The following is a 20,481-nucleotide window of genomic DNA, read 5'->3' as shown; positions in this document are numbered from 1 at the left end:
AGTCCAGTGGATGGTTTTTAAAGCTTTTTAACTTTTTTGGATAGCTTTCATCACTCGTGGAAACCTTGATGTGTGGACGTTTTGAATAAAAATAAAGAATTATTAAATTAGGTGTGTTAAGAGACTAATTTATTAGTTAGAGTTTATGAGCATTATCTTCCCATTTACTTGATATCTTCTATAGTTTTATGTTCATGAATTAGCGCCAGGATAGATGCTAATTGCATTTGCTTCATCAATTGCTTTGAGCTGAATTAAGCTTACATAACTCAGCACAATGCAGGCAAAACTAGCAATTTCTGGATTTCAAGGTTGCAAAGAAGATTCCCCAAATGTCTTGGGTGCTGTGTGATGGTACAAATAGTACAGAAGGGAGTAAAACACAGATAGTTCATGTGCGAGTATGAAAACACAGACCATACCAGCTGCTCTGTGGACAGCAGACATACTTGCACATACAGTAGGCTACACCCACACGCTCCCCACTATCCTGCAATAGTCTTCTCCACATTACCCTGGGGATGTGACTCAGGCCACTTGTACAGTATAAGCAGCCTCTCATGTGGCAGGAGACACAGACACATACACACTCAAAACACTTTACCATCTGGGACGCGTTTTCCCCCCATCTATAACAGCTGTGGCGGAGGCTTTTATGTGTTGCGATGGGCAGCAGAGGAATGCTGGGCAAATGGCCCTACGTGCTCCAACAGAAGGTAAATTACAGGGAGCTGTGCCGCAGCCTGACCCTGGAGAAAAGGCAGCAGCCGCTTTGCTGTTTATGAACAAAGTCTCCTGGGTTTGGGCGACTGTGACTCAGTGAGTAGAGTAGTTGTCTTGCAATCAGTAAGTTGTGGGTTTGATTCCAGCTTCTGTATATTGTTGTGCCCCAAGGCAAGGCTCTAGAAGTTACTTACAGTATTCATTGCTGTATTAATTTAACTGTTATGATGGGAGGATGTAGCTATATTGTTAATGGCTTTGAGAAGGAAGGCATAAAACAAATTCAGTTCATTAACCATGGTGCAATAATTGATCCTTCAGTCTTTTTTTTTGTTGAAAAAAATGGTTTAAGATGTGATGACAAAATAAAACAAAACTCATAAAAAAAACTACAACCTGAGCTAACAGGCTAGAGATTTGTCCAGGGCGTATCCCCTCCCTCGATCAATGGCCACCAATAGCAGCCACATCCCCCACCCCGGACCCTACAAAAAAGGTTTTTATCACTTATGTGCTGGATAAAAGCACACTGAGAGCAGACCTCCATCAAGTAGCTCATTTCCTCCAACATATTGTGCCTTGAACCTTAGGTTAATACCTGCATTCACAGAATCTTAAAAATCCGTCCATAGATTTTTAAGTTATTTTGAAAACAAACAGACAAACCACCGCAGATGAAAAAACATAACCTCCTTGGTGGGGGCAATCATTTCATTTTAACTGATCTGTTTAAAGGGTTTCAACCAATAACATTTTTTTAGTTTTATTCCAATCAGTCACCGCCTTACAAGAAAATCCCATGAATTTCACATGTGAAACCATGTGAATCACATGTATAAGTGAAGACTTGGATTGTTTCACATTAAAAGCACATGTGAAAAATGTGGATATCACATGTGTGGGATGAGGACACAATAACACTGAAAGCCAAAGCTGAGGTTTGAACCAATAACCCTTCGGTTGCAGGGCAAATGCCTGCATGCAGCACCACTGTTGATCACTTTTAGAGATAAAAGCCATCAATGCTCTTTCTTTGTAAAGAAAGAGCATTGATGGCTATATATTTTGTTTACTACCAAACAACTTGGAGCGTGATTGATGTCAGGTGAACTGCCATTTGCTTTTTTTGTGCATCTTTGTTGGTAAAATTGATTGATTGATAGATAAATGCATAAAAAATATTACATAAAAATGTGTGGTATACATGCAAGGAATTGTGATCATAAGTTCTATATGTGATCAAGAGTTAAATGGAACATGGAAAACATTAACAAAAACTTGATTATATGTGGAAAATATGATCTATATGTGGGGAATGGGGATCACATGCGAAAGTTAGAAGTCACATGTGAAGTTTATGTTTTTTTTGCAAGAACAACTAGTGAAAGAGATTTAAATCCAGTGTGAGCTAAAATACAAGGTTTTTTTTCAATATTCTAATCACTTTTATCATGAATCATGTATTTTTTCAAAGTAAGAAAAGCTAAATGTAGAGCATGTAGCTTCAAATATATTGCATAAGTTTGACTCCAGATGCTCCAATCTGTTTTCTTTAATAGAGAAAATGTAAAAAGCATCAAAATTGTCTCAGAAAAGTGATTAAAAATGTTTTAAAGATGTGTATTAACATTCTTTTGTGAATTAAGGATAGGAATAAGTAATTTTAGTACCATAATTACATTATTACGGATCAGGTAGTGACACTTGCCTCTGAGTAGCCACAGAACTTCACTTGCTGCTAAAACAAGATTGCTGTTTCAATTTAAATTCTCTTCCTAAACTTTTATAGTCTCCTATTGGTAAATAAACTGTTTGTTAAATTGCTTATTACTTGCATACGTTCAAGTCCACCCAGCATGCTGTATTCACATAAAATGCAAGCCTTTGTAATAAACATTTGCTTTGGTTCTGTATCACAGAGTCATATCACTTTCTGATGGGATTGGACCATTTTAGGTTATATTTTCCTTCTAGATGATGTGTTTTCCTCTGCCAATGTCTTGATTCCTGCCTGACCCATGACTTTCCTGTCCAAATTGCTGCATGGGTCTATTTTATAATCAACAAAAGCCTGCTGGTCTATTTTTGTCAGACAGAATTATTTCATAACTCAGGCACTCATGGTTTGTGTAGGACGCTGCCGTATTACATTTTTTTAACAAGGTCAACTCAAAGTTCTGAGCTAACATGGATGTATTGATGGAGTCATTCTGTTGTAAAATTAGTGCAATTCAAAAACTCTAAAACCACTGAGAAAATAAAAAGAGCTTCACAAATGTGAGTTAAAGATCTTATCTTCCGATGTATGCTGATGTGATAAAAAAAACATGTATCTGAGGCTTCAGCATGACTAAATACTACGGAAGTTGTGCAACATCAAAGCCTGTGTCGCCCGTAAAGACTGTTTCTTTTTTCACATTCTGAAAGGTGTTTGTTTCAAGCTTCTGCTCTCTCAGTTCAAAAAGTGCCTCTGAAGAAGCACTAAGTCCTATAAAGTGGTCAAATATTTATCAGCAGAAAAAGCCAAGCACTTTTAAGCATGCAGCATGCTGTGGTGAGTGTCTGTGTCTCAAGTGGAGAATGACGCAGGATAAGTTAAAGGTATAGTGGAAGATGTTGTTTTTCCAGGTCGATCATCAAAATAAGTGGTCCTCCTAATTGTCAATCATTCTGGTGATATGTTTACTTAAGGCCGTCCTACATGCTCGTCCACATGTTCACTTTGCGTTGATGAGTCTGACATAGTGGAACAATTAAAAATCTTCTTTTAGAAAGTAAGCTTGTGTGAGCGATGCAAACAGTAACTTTTAAACAGAGCGTGCACAAGGAGAAATGGGCTCCGGCATGCTCCCGCACACGTTTAATAGGCGTTCCCTTTCGAGGGCGGGTACAGGGTTGTGCATGTGCATTTTCTTTTTTTAAGTGGAGAGGAGGGATCTTTTAAAAATTTTGTGAAAATCCATAATACCATTAAGGCAGAAAAGGCTGCTCTAAATTTAAAGCCATTTGATGTGTATTTTTGCGTTATAATCAAATGGTATGGTATTTGGTAGAACAAGTGTCTGAGTCTTTTATTTGCAGATTCATTATCCCAAAGCATCTGTCTACACTCCCATTAAAAATCATACTAAAACTGAGTTTATAGCTTACCAGTTAGAACTGAAAGCTCACAATGAGTTACATCGACACATTTGGTTGTGATCAAACAACAAATTATGTTCATGTAGTAGGAAGCAAAACTTACCCTGCTTCTCTTGACATTCACAGATATTTCCCAGCATGAGTACAATCTTCCTTAAATAATGTTTTGTTAAGGCTACTTACATTTTTTTCATTCAAGATTGTTGTTGAAATTCTTAGCTTACATTAGCATGACTTGTCTCCACTCTAATATGACTTACTTATAACTTTGCTTGTGACATATTTCAGTCGATTTCCAGTCAACCAAGTGTGGGTAAAACTTTTTTTTTTTTACTGTAATACAATTTACAAAGATTTGATTTCATCTGCTTTCTATACTTCTCTGTGATGCCAGCCATAGACATCGCACTACAGCAACCGACGCGGTGCATTTTATCAACAAGCCATAAATACTTTTATTTTCAAGGAAGACCTCTTCATTAGATAAACAAAATAGTGTGGAAGGGTCAAAACATGGTTTTGCAAGGTGTGCAATTTAAAGTTTTAAGTTCTTAAGATTTGGCCAGCAGAATTGTGGTGCCAAATATTGCTGACAACCAATACAAGGACTGAAAAAAAGCAGGAGGCACTGGGAATTGTGTTTAGTCAGGTTTTATATGCCTATCATTTAAAAATGCCTAAATTTGGACTCCGGTAGATATTGCCATGAGCATCTGTTATAAATTGCTCAATTAATATAAAGAACATTTGCATAACAAATAATCAGTATAGTTCCCTGAACATTGCTTTTGACCTATTTATCTAAAGTTATTACCTCTCACTGAACCCGATTTCTCCCTAAATGACCACCACACTTATTTCAGGTGATTGCTATGCTATGATCCTCACAACTGAAGTGGTGGGATTATCCGCCCCCTTAGGTCTACCATTCTGATGCATAAAATCAGTTAGAATAATTCATCCAGTCATATTTTATTAGCCCATCCAAACATCAAACCAAAGCAGCAACTGTACTGATAATAAGCAACTTAGCTTGCGTAAAGGGCAGCCTGTTTTCCAAATGCAACAAAGGATTAAAACCGAACTATGTTTTTGTTTTTTGGTATTCAAGGATACAGAAGAGAGAGATAAAACGGGAGAGGAGACAGTGTAAACACTGCTGTCAAGGTGAACATGGTAGTGGGTGTCCAGGAAGACAGCTCTAAAAGACACAGCAGCGTACACCTAAATGTCACTCACATTACATTTGATAGTTTTATAAATCTGACAGATGGGGAGTAAAAAAAAAAAGTGTTAAAACCATAGAGTCTTTGTTTTTCGTTTTTCTTTGGTATAAGAGCTGTCAAGATTGGGGCATTGCCATGACAAATGATAGCCACATAAGAAGACTTATTGAGCTTTGCAAGGAATAAGGGCCGTTATAACCACAATTTTGTGAAATATGGAGTAGGATTCTACTATTAAATGCCACAAGTTACAAATTGTCTATGAATCGGTAGCAGACTAAGTTGTTACTTACTGTATCCTAAACACTCTTTCTAAGGTATGTTACTGGTGTTTTTATATGTTTAATTTAAAACCAACACTACAAAGGTAGTGGAGTAATATGAGGTAACACAGAACACGGTATACCAAACTGCCTACGAGTAAAAACCTCAAAAACATGCTTTTGCAATGAGCCTGTTCAACTTAATTACAGCTTCAACTTTTTTAGGGCATATTTCCACCAGCTTTGCATGTCTAAAGATTAAAAGGTTTGCCTGTTTTTTTGCATAACAGCTTGAGGTAAAGCTGCCCGATATTTTGCACGACATTGTTCTTGTAGTGTAGGTGTTAGCAACATCACAATCAACTGCTTAAATGCAATATTTCTGATTTGGCATTTTCACAAATTTATTGACCATAAGGAACTCTGGTTGCCCCATTGGTTATATTTAAACTACTCTAAGCACCTTCATTTGAGAGGTGCCAGAGTTACAAAAGCAGATACAGTGTGGCAATTTTGGTAATTTTATTAAGGATCTCCATTGGCCGTTGCCATGGCAAAGCTAGTCTTCCTGGGGTCCAGATTAAAAAATATTACATTTCCAAAAATGTAATTTTCTTTATACATGGTTTAGAAATGATCAGAGAATGCACAAAATAAAAAGTAAAATAAAACAGCCAACAAAAAGAAAATAAAACATCCAATAAAACAATAACATTTCAGGGCATCAAATGGAGTCTCATAATCTTTTAAAAAGATAATTTGCTATAAGTAGAGCTGATGTATTTAGGTATATTATTCCAAAGACACAATGATCTATATAAAAAAAGATCTCTTTAAAGCATTGGTTTTTGGAACTGGTAAAACAAACTGCCCATTACTGGAACCTCTGGTGTTGTGATCATGAACAGAATTACTAAGAACAATTTGGGAAATGTATAAAAGCTGAAACATGACTTGAGTGGCCTTATCTAATGGAGTAATAAACAAAAAGTGATCTCATAGCTGCACAGCAAAGGAAAGCCTGAGTTGTAGATCAAATAACTGCCAGTTGGTATTTAGGGTTGCAGTTGTTCCATACTTATAGATTTTAGATAATCATTAAAAAGAGCTTTGTGAGATGTTTGAAGTTTATGATGTCCATCCATCCAACCATCTTCTCCCACCTTTTCCGTCCGGGTCATGGCAGGGCCAACGACTATCTCCGGCAGTCTATGGGTGAAGGCAGGAACCCTGAACAGGCAACCCTGAACAGGTTGCCAGTCTGTCACAGAGTTTATGATGTTTTTTAAAGCTAAATGTTCATGATCAGGAGCATTATTCGATCTTTATAATGCTGCTTGGTTCCAGAACAGCTTGATGAATTTCCCATATGAACCCTGAATATCATTCAGGAGACTCAGAGAAACGACGTGGAGGCATGTTTCCAATTTCTAAGACTCTGCCAAGCTTTACCTGCCATCCAGATTGCCACATCATCCAGACCTTTCTCTGCCATTCTTCTTCTGCTCTTCCAGTCTAATCAACAGAAAATTATTTCTAAGTCTCTCCTCCATAAGCTGCCTCATCCATTCAAGTTCCTGCCTCTAACCAGCTGCAACCCACATCGGTCCCCTTGAGTGCCCTGGTCTACAGTACCTCCTACTCAATTCAGCTCGCTTCCTCCTTTTTCTTCGAGTCCATCATCAGTCCACCAGGCCACAGGGGAGAAGACACCTCCAACTCATAAATCGACTCATAATATCGTCATCAGCAATGCTTACCTCTATGTCTTTTGCCCCGTCTGTGCACCAAAAATATTTTTGATTAATTAATTCAGCAAACTCTCTAATTGCCTCCTTGTCTCCTTGGGAGTCTCTCCAGGTTGAAAAAGGACAATCCATATATTTTAAACTTATTTATGTTTTAAAACCTGGCCATGTTATGCCACATATGTCCACTTCATTTTGCTTGTATGCTGCATAACATTGCCATAAAAGTATACTAATTTAAGTTGCAACATGACAAAATGGGAAAACATTTAGGTGGTATAAATACATTTGTAATGTCCTGCAAAGATTTGTTCAGTAATAGGGAGCTACATTAAATGCAAAAGAGCACTGAATTTACCCTACAACATTTCAAGGACGCTTCATGAGGTAAATCCCCAAAGCACGATTAACACGTCCTCATTTATACAGTCAGCTCAGGGTTCTTTTTTTGCAGCGTGTGAAAATGTGAACACGCTGTGCACTTCAAGCCTTTTAAAAAATGTACAGCAGGAGCAGGACCCTTTAGCATAGGAGTGTATGACTCTGAACTGCATTTGGTGAGAGAACGGGCAGCAGGGAAAAATTTGACAAAGTGCCAAGCCGACCTCAATTCCCCCAACCTGATTTGTGTGTGTAAGTGGGTGTGTGCCGGTGTGTGTTGCAGTCGCAGCAGCGCCCGTAGTTTTAATAGCCTGCTTGGCTCACTTCACAGCTTCTGGATCTCCACCCTGCACCTAATACATGTAACTGAATCCTTGCCGCTACTCAGCGGCCCTCGCTGAAACTAACCCCGGTGTGAACACGGATACCTGCATGCACACATACGTGAAGCTCCTCATATTGTGGCACAGATGCGTAGAGACCTCCTAGTCGGGTCTTAAGATAAACCCTTCCTTTTTGTGCCATTTCCAACGGTCCGCATGCCCAGGGTGCACACTGGTGCTGACAGTGGGTCACAGCACATGCACTGTACATCCTGTCATATGTTGAAGGAGTGTGATTCCCTCCATCCAATCAAGCCTTCAAGCTGGGCCACGTATCAGAGCTTGCAAGGGGGCTCTGAAAATATTACAGCTGCTAATAATAACACTATTGAATGTGCTGTCACACTGTTTTTTTCCTGCCTGTCCGTTAGTGGGGGTGTGTGTGCGCATCACTGGCATGGAGGCTCACTGTCCCCCCTCTCCTCCCCCTCAAAACAAGGAACTCATTGACCTGAATCAGTGCAGAGCCGCACCCCTCCTAAGGGTTTCTGCACAAATGCCAGGGAGCCTCTAGTGGCCAGAAACAGAAATGTAGCATAGAGGCAAGCAGTAGTGATTGCCTCCATGCCCTCTATTTAAAGATTTGCTTATTTTACTCTACGACTCTTTATCACATTTGATTAATTTCATTTAAATGGAATATTTATTTTTGTTGCTGGTAGATTCACACGTGCATGCTCAGAATGTGACACCCTCAGTACAGAGCAGCATGCACCACTCATGCATTCAGAACCTTTCCTCTGTTGCAGCCTGCGTCACATCTATCCGGTCTGTTCTAGTAACGCACATAGACTCATGACCAGCCGTGACATGATGCGAGCTAGAGAGAGATAGAGTGCAACCTTCCCAGGATCCACTGGGTTAATCTGTCAAATATTGGATGAAGTCCAGAGCTGAATGGATTAGCCTTTCACTGGTCGACAAGCAATAAGGACTTCTTTTTATTTAATCCGGACGTTATCTAGACAGAACCATGTACACTCGTGTCACTCCACAAATTGAGCTTTTCTGAAGTACAGAGGTCATAATTTGGACAAGATGATGTCCAGTCCGCCTTTTGCTTAAACTAGAAAATCATTTCTAGAGAGAATGTTATTTGCAAACTGGTAGAAAGTCAAAGCATGCAGCCAATGAATACACTAAAAATAAGAGATCCTCCTTTGATCACACCTGAAAAGCCTTTTTTAGACCCTCAGATCATATTTTCTATTTTCTGCCATACATGTGTAGCTTTGAGCCTCCCTGACTATTTTTACACCAATCGCTTTCATGCATCTCTATTCAGCTTCATTCATCATTACATCTGAGTTGTTGTCAAAACCATGAAAAAAAAGGTGCTATTTAAGTGGGGCTCTCTGCTGTCAGTCGTGAGTTTCTTTGTGGATGAAAAGTTCTCATGGGAATCATCACAATGTTTTCAGTAATACTCCACCTTCACAAAGCATTTAAACCCTTTGAACCTCTCCACATACGTCATGGTACAACCACAAACTTCAAAAGCACTTTGTTAGGATTTACATGATTAGATCAACACTAAGTTAAGCAAAAGTCCAGTGGAAGAAAAATGGTTTACAAAATTCTTAACACATAATGTTGAATCAGAAAAGTGGTATGCATCCCCCCTTTAATTCTGCTACCCCCTTGATTTAATCCAGTTCATATCATATATATATATATATATAATCAACAATAGCAAACAGACTGCACCATGAATATTAAAACAGTATATGTGTTTGAAAACTAATAAAGCTCTTCACCACCAACAAGCAAAAGAAACTGAATAACATGGTGGTGGAAGGATTATGCTGTGTTTATAGGGTATCGTTGTAGTCTGAGGGAGGGACTGTAAATAGCGCCAGGAACTGGGTGGTCCTTTGGGTTTAACCTGAGACAATCGTAGCAGCAAATCCTTTTGTAAGCTGATAAATCAAACTTTTTCCAAATCCTGTCGGTAGAAAAGCACAGACATCTTTCCCATCTACAAATGCTCAAAATGCTTCTCTTTGCTCCTTTATTAAATGAGAAATTGTCTTTAATTTAGTTAAAACCGAATCAATTCCGATGCTTCTGACTGTCCTCATTCCTACATGTCCCTCCCAAAAAACACTGCTGGCATGTCATTGGTTGTTTGGAGATGGACATATTAGCAGGAGTCTTCAAGATGGATTTGTTATGAGACTAAAACATGGATCTGGCGACAATCCAGAATTTGCAGTGGTGTTAAGAAGCAGCAAGGAAACATAATCATTAAAGGTCAGCTGGTCACTAATGATGATATCCGCATTTCTAGCTACCTATGATGGAGCAAGAGGCCAGGATCTCATTTAAATTCAGCTGTTTTGGGTGTAGTCAATTTTAATTTAACAATACTTAATAATCCAAAGGAAAATTTAATGTTATGCAACTTTTTGTAGCATGGTCTTCAATAAGTCCTTATAGATGTTGATTTCCTGTAGCAGTCCATTTTACTGCGCTTTGTCAAAACTCTGACTGGAAGTTTTTTTTTTTCTAAAAAATATATTAATACATTAAAATAGAAAAAATTCCAGACTTAAAGATGATTGAGAATTGTTATAGGCACAGACATTTTGCAAAATTCCATAAAATAACTAAATCCATGCCACACTTCCTAGATTTGTTTTGTTGTGCAATGAATTAAAAGCTGTGTAATCTTCCACAGTTACAGTAATGCTACTTTGGGATTGGTTTCCCACATGAAATCGGAATAAAATCCTTATAAATTTCTGGTTGTAACAAAGCCAAATACTAAGACCATCATGGATATTACTTTTTTTTTTTTAGGGCATAATCTTTCAGCTTGATTTGATCTGTTTTATCAAAGATTTAGCATTCAGGAAAAAAAAGTAAAAGTTGTGCTTTTTTCCAATCAATACTATTGAAAGAAAGAGTCTGAAAAGATTTCTTGGGACCTAAATTTGTACTTACATTATTCAATTAATTCCCAGTTAGAAAAATATATACCGGTATTTTGACCAATAAAGATATAAAAGATAAAAGAACTTATTTATATAGCCTTACTTCTTACAGTATATGATCTATTTTAGGTCCTGCTTATCTGCTGCAGCATTTATGATGTCCATATTTCTTTTCCATGTTTGTCTAAGTGGTTTCATTGTGTTTATCTACATTTAGAGTAAAGTCAAACTCAAGGACAAACTTATTTTAGCCTCAAGTGTGCATCAGTTTAATTCATAAATACTACATAGAGTCATTCAGCAAGAAATGTTCAAAATATAAAATATTCTAACTTATTATCTGGATGAAGGTTTTTGGAATACCAATATAGTTTCAGTTAAAAATCTATATTGGAGCTTGAGCTTTTTCTTTCCATCAATGTTACCATGGCAATTCTTTATACAAAGAAAATGAGCTGATTGGAAAACCAATAGATTTGCTTCCCTGCAAAGTTTTTTAACTTTAGTTTTTAAGTAAAGTGCATAGTTAGCATTAACCAAGCCACTAAACTAGGCAGGCACTAAACTAGGGTTCCTCAGTTTCAGCCGTTGTCGTTCTTTGTACCAGAATCTTTCAGGTAATCTCTGTTTCAACACACCTGAGACAAATTATCATGTAATTTGCAAGACTCCAGAGAACTTGGCTGCATGCTGAGGAGGGGTTTAAGCAATTAGTTTGAGGTGTGGAAGCAAAGAAACTTGAACAAAAAGTGCAGGACACCAGACCTTGAGGGCTAAATTGAGGAACCCTAAAGTACCATGTCATTCAAACACTAAATAAATAAAAAAAAAAAGGTGGTGAGCTAGAAAAAAAAAATCTTAACAAAATAAGATACATTTGTATATCGATTATACATGTGCCATCGGAAAAAAAAGGTGACATTAGTCAAATTCCAGTTTTTATCCATTGGGGCCAGTACGGGGCCACCTGTGGAGTCATGCCTTTTGTATCTCTAGTCCTTGAACCCCAGTCTGCTTCGGCAGATGGCCACTCCAATCGAGTCTGATTCTGCTGGAGGTTCCTATTAAAAGGGAGTTTTTCCTCTCCACTGTCGCTACAAGCATGCTTGGTGTGAGAAATTGCCTTTGAGTCAATGAGTCGATGCAATCAGCTGGTTTTCCTTAGATAGAAAACTCTGGTTGAATTGTAAAGTACCTTGAGATGACATGTGTTGTAAATTGGCACTATAACAATAAACTGTATTGAATTAAATTGAATCTGTTAATGACTTTTGGAGATACTTCTTTTGGAAGGGTATCATTTCTTCAAGCTCGAACCAAAGGCACAGTCCTGTTTAACATTTGAGCAACAATTAGATGTTAGGTATGCCAATCTTCATTCAGTTTGTAGTGGCTTACAGTCATCTTATTAAAGACCTCTTGATGTGCGCTTAGGGTACCTACCTAGAAAGGAGTTCCATAATTCAGGAAAGCTATTGATTGTACACTCCACACATTTGGCAAATTGTGGTGGACAAATAAAACCAGCATTATATTTTTGGGGATGCATGAATAATGCTGTGGGGAAAAAAGCAAACACAAGGGATATTATAGCTCTGCATGACTAAATACTTAGACTACTGGCAGTCCTGGTTCATCAATACAATTAATGGGCCCAAATAAAAAGGTGGCTGACACATTATTGCCAACAGCTAAACATGAATTGCATGAGGCAATATCCAGTCTAGAAAACTGCAAATCAATTGGAATGAAATAATGAGCATTTGTACTTGAAGTACAATAGTGAGATTCCACTAGTTTCTTTCCAGTCTCCCATCATGCACCTGGTGCCCTTTTCTTGGCACAATAAGGGTGGTTTGCCAGTCATATGATGTGTTTGGGTGAGACATGGAACATTCCAGCACTCTGTGTACACAATAGCCGCAGGACTGCTCTGTCAGGCGTTTAATTACGGCAGTCTTTTCTGGAGAGGCTCTGAGTGTCTATCTCTGCTAAATAACTGTCAGTTCTTCCTCGCCCATGTTCTCTGATGGTTTTTATTTCTCCTTACACTCACTTAATTGGACTATGAATTCAGCTCACGTGCACACAGCTGGAGGACGTCGGCTGTGATGCTGTGTTTGTTGCTGGAGAGTTGTGCAACCCTCGCTCTAACACCGGAGCTCTGCGTGTGGGAAATGTGTCACAGCTGAGCCGGCTGTTCCCATTGGCTCGGAGGGCGCACTCCCCCAATACTCAGCCCCTCCCTTCCCTCCAAGCCGGGTACTCAAGACGCCTGAGTTTGGTCTCTATGGCAACTACCTGATCACTAGTGGAACTTCATGTAAATACCCCTATTTTCTCCCTCTTTACTCCTCATCTGATCTTTTTTCTACTTTTATCTTTCCTATTTGTCTTCCAGTTGTTATCCTGGAGTAGACTCCAGGAGTAGACTCCAGGATACAAAGCCCATTTATCACAATTTCAATGGCAATTCTCTGTCCCTGTGTTTTCAACAAAACCCTCTTTTGGTCATCATCACTGTCAGAGAAATACAACTGCTCAGACCCATAGCTTTGTATTTCCTTGCCATTTTTGGGCAGAGTGCCCACATAAAGAGAAGCAATAACTCATTGAAGGTGTTTAAAACACAGCAGACCACCCAGCCTTTCAATGAAATCCTGCAGAGAGCCTCCTTATAGAAAGGTCAGTCGTTCTTTTCCATCTATTATCGGAACATTAGATAGTTTTCCACATCGGGATTTATCGGAACTCTTTGAGTAAATCATTCATTATGCAACAAATCACATAATAGTTTAGCTTAATCGCTCAGTACTGGGATTCTGTAGTGACTATTGCTGTTTCACACTTGCAGAGATGTGCCAGAATCTCATGATTTTATTGTGGGGGGTTTTTCTCCTCCCCAACAAAAACAGGTGGGATGACTTTAAGTTGTTTGGGACTGTCTGGAAAATGTCAGCTGATTTCCTGGAAGCCTGCAGGCTCACAGGTTTCCCGGTTGCCAGGCGGACTCTACGTTTTGCCCGACTGTGACTCACTCCTTCCGACACAGGCTTTGGTGGATCGTCTGATCGCAAATCAGAGAGGGGAGGGATGCTGATAGAGGTGCGTGCAGAGGTTGGGAGGGGTGATGGGAGAGACGACCAGAAATCCCCCGTAGCTTGAGCTGCAGAATACTAAAGATGTAGGGCATCTCTGCTTCCTTTTACACGTCAAAGCAAGATTGGATATGAGAGCTTGTTCTGACTGTTAATCAAAATATAGATTATCTGATCCTTTCCTAATCGGCAAGGGAACATGGTAAAAAAAGAAGGATGATGTAGAGGAGGGAAAGCAAGAAAAGGGAAAAGGCAGAGGAATGGATGCGGGGAAAACCTGCAGTGCAACACTGTCTGAATTATTCATCGACGTCTGAGTGGGTTGCTGCATGCGAAGAAAAGAGAGGGGGAGACATAGAGGGGATAGAGGGAGAGATGATGGAGGAAAGAAAGAAGGATGAGGAATGATGGATGGATGGAGGGAAAAGGAGGACATACAGGAACCCAAAAGAGGGGAGGAAGAGATAGAACAGAGGGATGGCGCAGATGTCTGAACTCGGTGTCCCTGACACCCGAGTCACGTTTGCACTGTCTGCTTCCCTCTCTGGTGCAAACACACTCACTGGCACCATCACACACAACATGCAGGGTACACAGTCTGCAGACCAGCAATCCTGGAATGAACAAACACACACTGCAGTGATGCTTGTATTTCCTATTTAGCATCACACTTTACACATAGAATTGAAAGCAATACATTGTATAAAGACACCTGTCTATTTTCTATATACTTTAGTTTTCTTCAAAGTAAGAAGTTTAGATAAAAAGCATTTATGTTTGCTGGCTTCCCTTTTTTAATTGAAAACCAAAATATACTTATGATATACTGTTATTTCCTTATACCTTTGCAGTGAACCAGCATGAGGACAGGATACTGCCACTACATTATTTCACAGGTGGGGTTTCAAGTTTTTGGCTTTTTTCCAATTTTATTATCCATCACTACATGGTAGATTCCTCCAAATGCTAAGGTGGTGTTTCCAAACTGTAACTTGTCTTTTTAGGTACATTGTTTCAAGTAATGGCTTCTTTGTGAACTACATTTAATTTATCAAAATAAGACAAGATTCAAGCAGCATCTTCAGGAGAGTTTTTTTTTTCCTGAGATTAATATGCATAATTTGCAATGAAAGACAATCAGCCCAGAAAAACCGACCCCTCTTGGATGTAAAGGGTTGGACAGATAAAGGTCACACCAACAGGTATTTGGAAATTGTAATAACAAGATGTCTAAGATCTAAACTTCAATTAAATTAAATTCAATTCAGTTTATTTAAATAGCGCCATTTCACAACACAAGTCATCTCAACGCACTTTACAGTTCGCCAGATTATACAGTCAAATTGATTCAAAGCTTTCCAAGGAAAACCAGTAGATTGCATCAACTCATCGGCTCAGATGCAATTCCTCACACAAAGCATGCTTGTAGCGACAGTGGAGAGGAAAAACTCCCTTTTAACAGAAAGAAACCTCCAGCAGAACCAGGCTCAATGTGAGAGGCCATCTGCTGAGGCCGACTGGGGTTCAAGGAGACAGAAGCAAAGATACAAAAAGCGGCTGTAAAAGGCGGCCCCGTCCAGGAAACACACAGCCAGGCAGACGAGCTCCGAGCCAGCTCCCATGACAGAGGATGAAGAGAGCACATCCAGTTAGTCACAGTCAGAGAAACAGGACTACACTGGAAAAACAGGCCGATCTCCAACATCTATAAACAAAGGTGTTGATGGCAGCAGCACAGCTGATATTTCTCTCCAGGATGGTGCCACAGCCAAACAGGAACAGATGAGGCGAAGCTATTATGAGAAAAATAGAGAGAACGTAACATTTGAAGCAGATTCTGCAGAGTGGGAGAATAGAGATAGAATGAAGCAGAATGATGAATAGGGGTCTTTATGTCCTCCAGCAGTCTAAGCCTATAGCAGCATAACTATAGAGATAGCTCAGGATAACCTGAGCCACTAACTATAAGCTTCATCCAAAAGGAAAGTTTTAAGCCTACCCTTAAAAGTAGACAGGGTGTCTGCCTCAAGGACTAAAACTGGTAGTTGGTTCCACAAAGGAGGAGCCTGATAACTAAAAGATCTGCCTCCCATTCTACTTTTATAAATTCTAGGAACCACTAGTGAACATGCAGATTGAGTTCAAAGTTCTCTATTAGGAACATAAGGAACAATCATATCAGAGATTCTGATATAAGATGGTGGCCATTTAAGGCTCTATATGTGAGAAGGAGGATGTTAAATTCTATTTGTGATTTAACAAGAAGCCATTGAATAACCTTAACAACAACAACAACACTGCTCAGTTGTCAAAACATGAAGTGAACACCATACTTGTCACCTAGAGCAGCAGTAGCACCCTAATACTTTTACACTTTATACTCTTGTTGTTGTTTTTTTTTTTATTTTTTGACATCAGTTTTGAGGTTTTGACTTCAAATGCATCCTCAGCAGTGGTTCTGTTTATCCTTTCCAGCCTTCCCAAAGTTGTAAAAGCCAAAAAACATAATTTAACAAAAAGTGATGAAAAAACATACCTTTCTATAGCCAATCAATCTGCTACAGCAAAGTACTCAGAATATGTGAACTCAAATGTGTACTGCGTTTAATAATACGAATCTGAATGGGTAGTTCCAGCAGTTTATCCTTTGGTACGTCATAATAGAAGTCTAAGGTAAAGTTTTAAGTTCATTCAATAGATTCATTTACATATTTGGAGCTTACAGAAATAGCTCAAAGCTGCCCACAATCTAATAGATCCAGGGGTTTAAATAGTTTTTAGTTCACTTAAAACTACGTTTGTAGAAAAAAAAAAATTGTATTACTTATTCAAAACATTATAAAGGATAAAGATGCAGCTTTAAAATTATTAACCGATCATTTAAGGAGGAAACAAATTTTTTTTTACTGAAATCCAAGAGGAGAAATTCAAAGCATGCTGGTGGAAGGAAGGAGGCAGAGATGTGTAGGAGGTTTGAAAGAGACAGACAGCCCGCTGTTGTGTGAACTATTTGTTCCCTACGCGTCTCACACACACACACAGATAAACACTAAAATAGATATAGCATGCTAAAGGAAATGTCACAACGGTGTCAAGCACAAAGCCAGGCAGGTCGAAAGGAGACACATCCACTCCTAGACTTGCATATGGTTCCCTCAAATAATAGGCTGAGGTAATTTAGCTGCTTAGTCGCTTAGTTACATGGTTGATCCACTCATTTACCTTTTTATCTCTGCCTAATCAGTGTGGCAGACACCTGAGCCTTGCTGCAAATTTGAAGGTGGCTCTAAACAATATGCTGCAGCTACTTCCTGCATGTTGTTCATTAATAGTAATTCTGTGTGACTTTAGATGCTGTTTTATTTTTAATAATTCTAACACAATTAGTACTTTGCAGTGGAGCAGTGGAGCATCACAACCACTTTGGATGCACAGCGGCAAACATGAAGGGAAACTATATCAATATCGTCTTCTTTGAATAAAAAAAAAAAAAAATACAAATTTGAATTGTGCTCACTTGTAAATTTCTTATATATAGCATTACTAAAGTTTCTTTCATGTAATAAAGTTTTATATGAATTAGATTTTTTTCATAAGTTCATAGATTTTAAGTTTGAGATTCACCTTTTCTTTTCAAATATGTTACAGAGCAAGGTAATCCATTTTCTTTTCAAATAGCAGCTTGTATTTTAAGAAAAATGTTGTTTTTTTTTCCCAAGAAGTGGTCATTCTGAGTCCTCTCAATAGTTTTCACATTCTTCCCTTTTTTTAAAAGAGCTGAAAATATAAACCATCCGAATCCATTCATCAGTTTTCGTGCTCGGAATTGAAAGATGTGTTCGACAGCTCTGGCTTTCAGAGAATCTGAAGTGTTTTTTTTTCTTTCATCACCATCTGGCCTTTGTTTCTTTTCATTTGAAGAGAGAAAAAAAAATGTTTCTTCATTCACAAAACTATTTCCTCGTCATCAGCTACGTGATTACATTCACACCGAACAAAACTGAGCTCAGTTTCCATGACGACAGGGAGATGTAGACTGACTTTCTGACTTCGATATAACAGAACTAAACAAATAGTTTAAGGAATTCCAAGAAGGGAGAGAAAACAATCAGAAAACACATTCCTCCTGGACAAAGCTATACCTGGAATCATGCAGCTGTGGGCTTGATGTCTAAACTTGTCTCTAGTCTTTAAAAGACAGCGGGTATTGATGCAACTCTTTATCATTTGGTGTAATGAGTCTTTTATAGTGCTATCTACAGCCAAAAGAAATAAATATTAGTCTTTGATTCTGCTTATGTTCTGGCAGTTCCAGTTAAAGCTCTGCTTTATAGGTGAGGCTATTAGGTAAAAGGTACAATTTCCCCTGAACTGAGTTGTTGATCCTACCTAAAAGAGATGTTTTGTTAAAGGATCAGCAGTATAAAAAAAAAAATGGTTGCAAATATCGCCTCTCTCTTTACTTGCTTTCCTCCTAGGGCCCAGCAGTGCTTTACAACTCCACCGTCACTTGGTGGCATTTCACTAATGTGTTGGTCACGACTCCTCTCCTCTATACTCTCTCTCCTCCCCGTCCACCATGCTCTCTTTTTTTTTTTCATCGCCTCAAGCCAAAAATCTCCCCTTTCATGCTTGCTTGTTTCCCTTCCCAGGCTGTCTGTTTCAATAAGAATTTGTTCGCGGATGGTGCAGCCTTGTTAAGCAAAGGTTGCAGGAAAAATAAATAATGTTCTTAATTGCAGAAAAGCAGGTCATCCTTTGCAAACTCCCTGCATCTTTAAAGGTCTTTAAATGAACCTGATCCTCGGGGCTGAATTCAAATGCAACATCTACCACCTTTTTTTTAAAACAAATGCAAAACACTACTTTGTAAATTTGTTTTATCTGTTGTATTACTGCTGATGTAAAAACAATATGCAGATATATAGCAGATATTTAGAGAAATAGTAAAAAACAAGGAACTTCCAATAGGAAGTGTTTCCTATGCGATCAAACATTTGATTTCCTCAGAACGCAGTATCTGATAACACAAGCATTCTTCCTAAGAAACAGCCAATGTCAGTGTTGCACAAATTTCTGTAGAAACTTCTCCATTTTTTTTTTCTGCTGAAATATTTTGTTCTGCCGGTACTGTATTTTTATTTTTATTTTTTCAGCGTTCATTTAAAATACCTTATGGCAGGGACCTTGAAGGACTGACGTCTTATATGTCTCTCCAGTCCAAAGCATCTTAATCAAATAAGAAAGTTTCAGTGTGTTGAAGAAGAGATATTTCTAGAGGGGTCAGGACACTGACATTTGGGGATTGTAGTTTGGTTCTACTGCCTATGCAACAGCTTTAATCTAAAATGATTTTTACATGTTTTCATTTATTTTATTGGTAAATTCCTGATTGATTGGAATGCTGTGGTTTGGACTGTTTAATGCTATTTCTTATCATTGCATTCAGCCTGCAGACTTGATGAGCGTCCACAGCAAAGGTCTCCAACTCCTGCCTTGGAGAGCCATTGCAGCTTTTAGATGCATTCCTGCTCCACCAAACCTCAATCAAATGAATGTCTCATTACTAAACCTTATTAGATGCTTTAGAGGTAATGTTCCAGGTTCGGAAGACATGGAAATGATTTTTAGGAATTTCAATTTAATATCAAAGTGCTAACATTCCTTTAAAGAAAATTATCATTATAGAAACTGAAGAAAAAAAAAACAAATACAAATCACTTTACATATTCTCTGTTTCTCGATAATCTGCAGGAAGAGGGGTTATCATGTGGTAGAAAATGACCCCCCCCCCCCCGAATTCCCTCCTTTCAGTAGAAAGTAGAAAGCAGTCAAACAATTAAAATTGAAATGTGAATGAAAAAAAAATTATCTCATAAATTTTCAAGAGCGTATAACCCACATAGCAATGTTCTAAGATGTTCTCACTACGAACCAGTCAATAGCTTTTGGTCAAATTTAATCTAGGATTAATCGTCAACAAGAAAGCCAAACATCTTTTTTTTTACTCACACATAGTACGATTTTATTTTCTTTTTGGGCATCATTTTGCACCAAATAAACAAAGAAAATATGGCAGAAAATGTAATTTGTTTTTAAAGACCCCTGAGACTCCTGTTCCTCCAATGTATTGGTCAAACCCCCTTCTGGGAGAGTTAATCTCTGTAGACACAAAAAAAAAAAAAAACAATGTACATGAGTGGGACTGGATGAAACTATTTGGATTTAGATAATCACATTTCATTTACCACACATCATCGACTGAGACCTTTTGATGTGAGGAAGCACTATTTTCTGTGGAGAAAGGACTTCTATCTTTATGTCTAGCTCTTTTTTTTGGGACTTGCATTTGGCAACTTTGTCATAACAAATATTTAAGGGTTTGGAATCAATTGTCGTGTAAAGCTTCGTGTCACATTCTGTATGTAAAGAAATTTGGTTTTGTATACACTCTGTAAGTTGAAGTTGTCTAATTCTATTCTTGTAAATTTTAAAACCATCCATGTGATGTACAGGTCAGCCTTAATGACAGAAATAAGGATAATGGAAAAAAAAAAGGACAAAGAGCAAAATCAACTTTTG

The sequence above is a fragment of the Cyprinodon variegatus genome, unplaced genomic scaffold, assembly GCF_000732505.1.
Source record: "Cyprinodon variegatus isolate N-32 unplaced genomic scaffold, C_variegatus-1.0 Scaffold490, whole genome shotgun sequence".
Lineage (NCBI taxonomy): Eukaryota > Metazoa > Chordata > Actinopteri > Cyprinodontiformes > Cyprinodontidae > Cyprinodon > Cyprinodon variegatus.
This window is presented reverse-complemented; position numbering follows the sequence as displayed.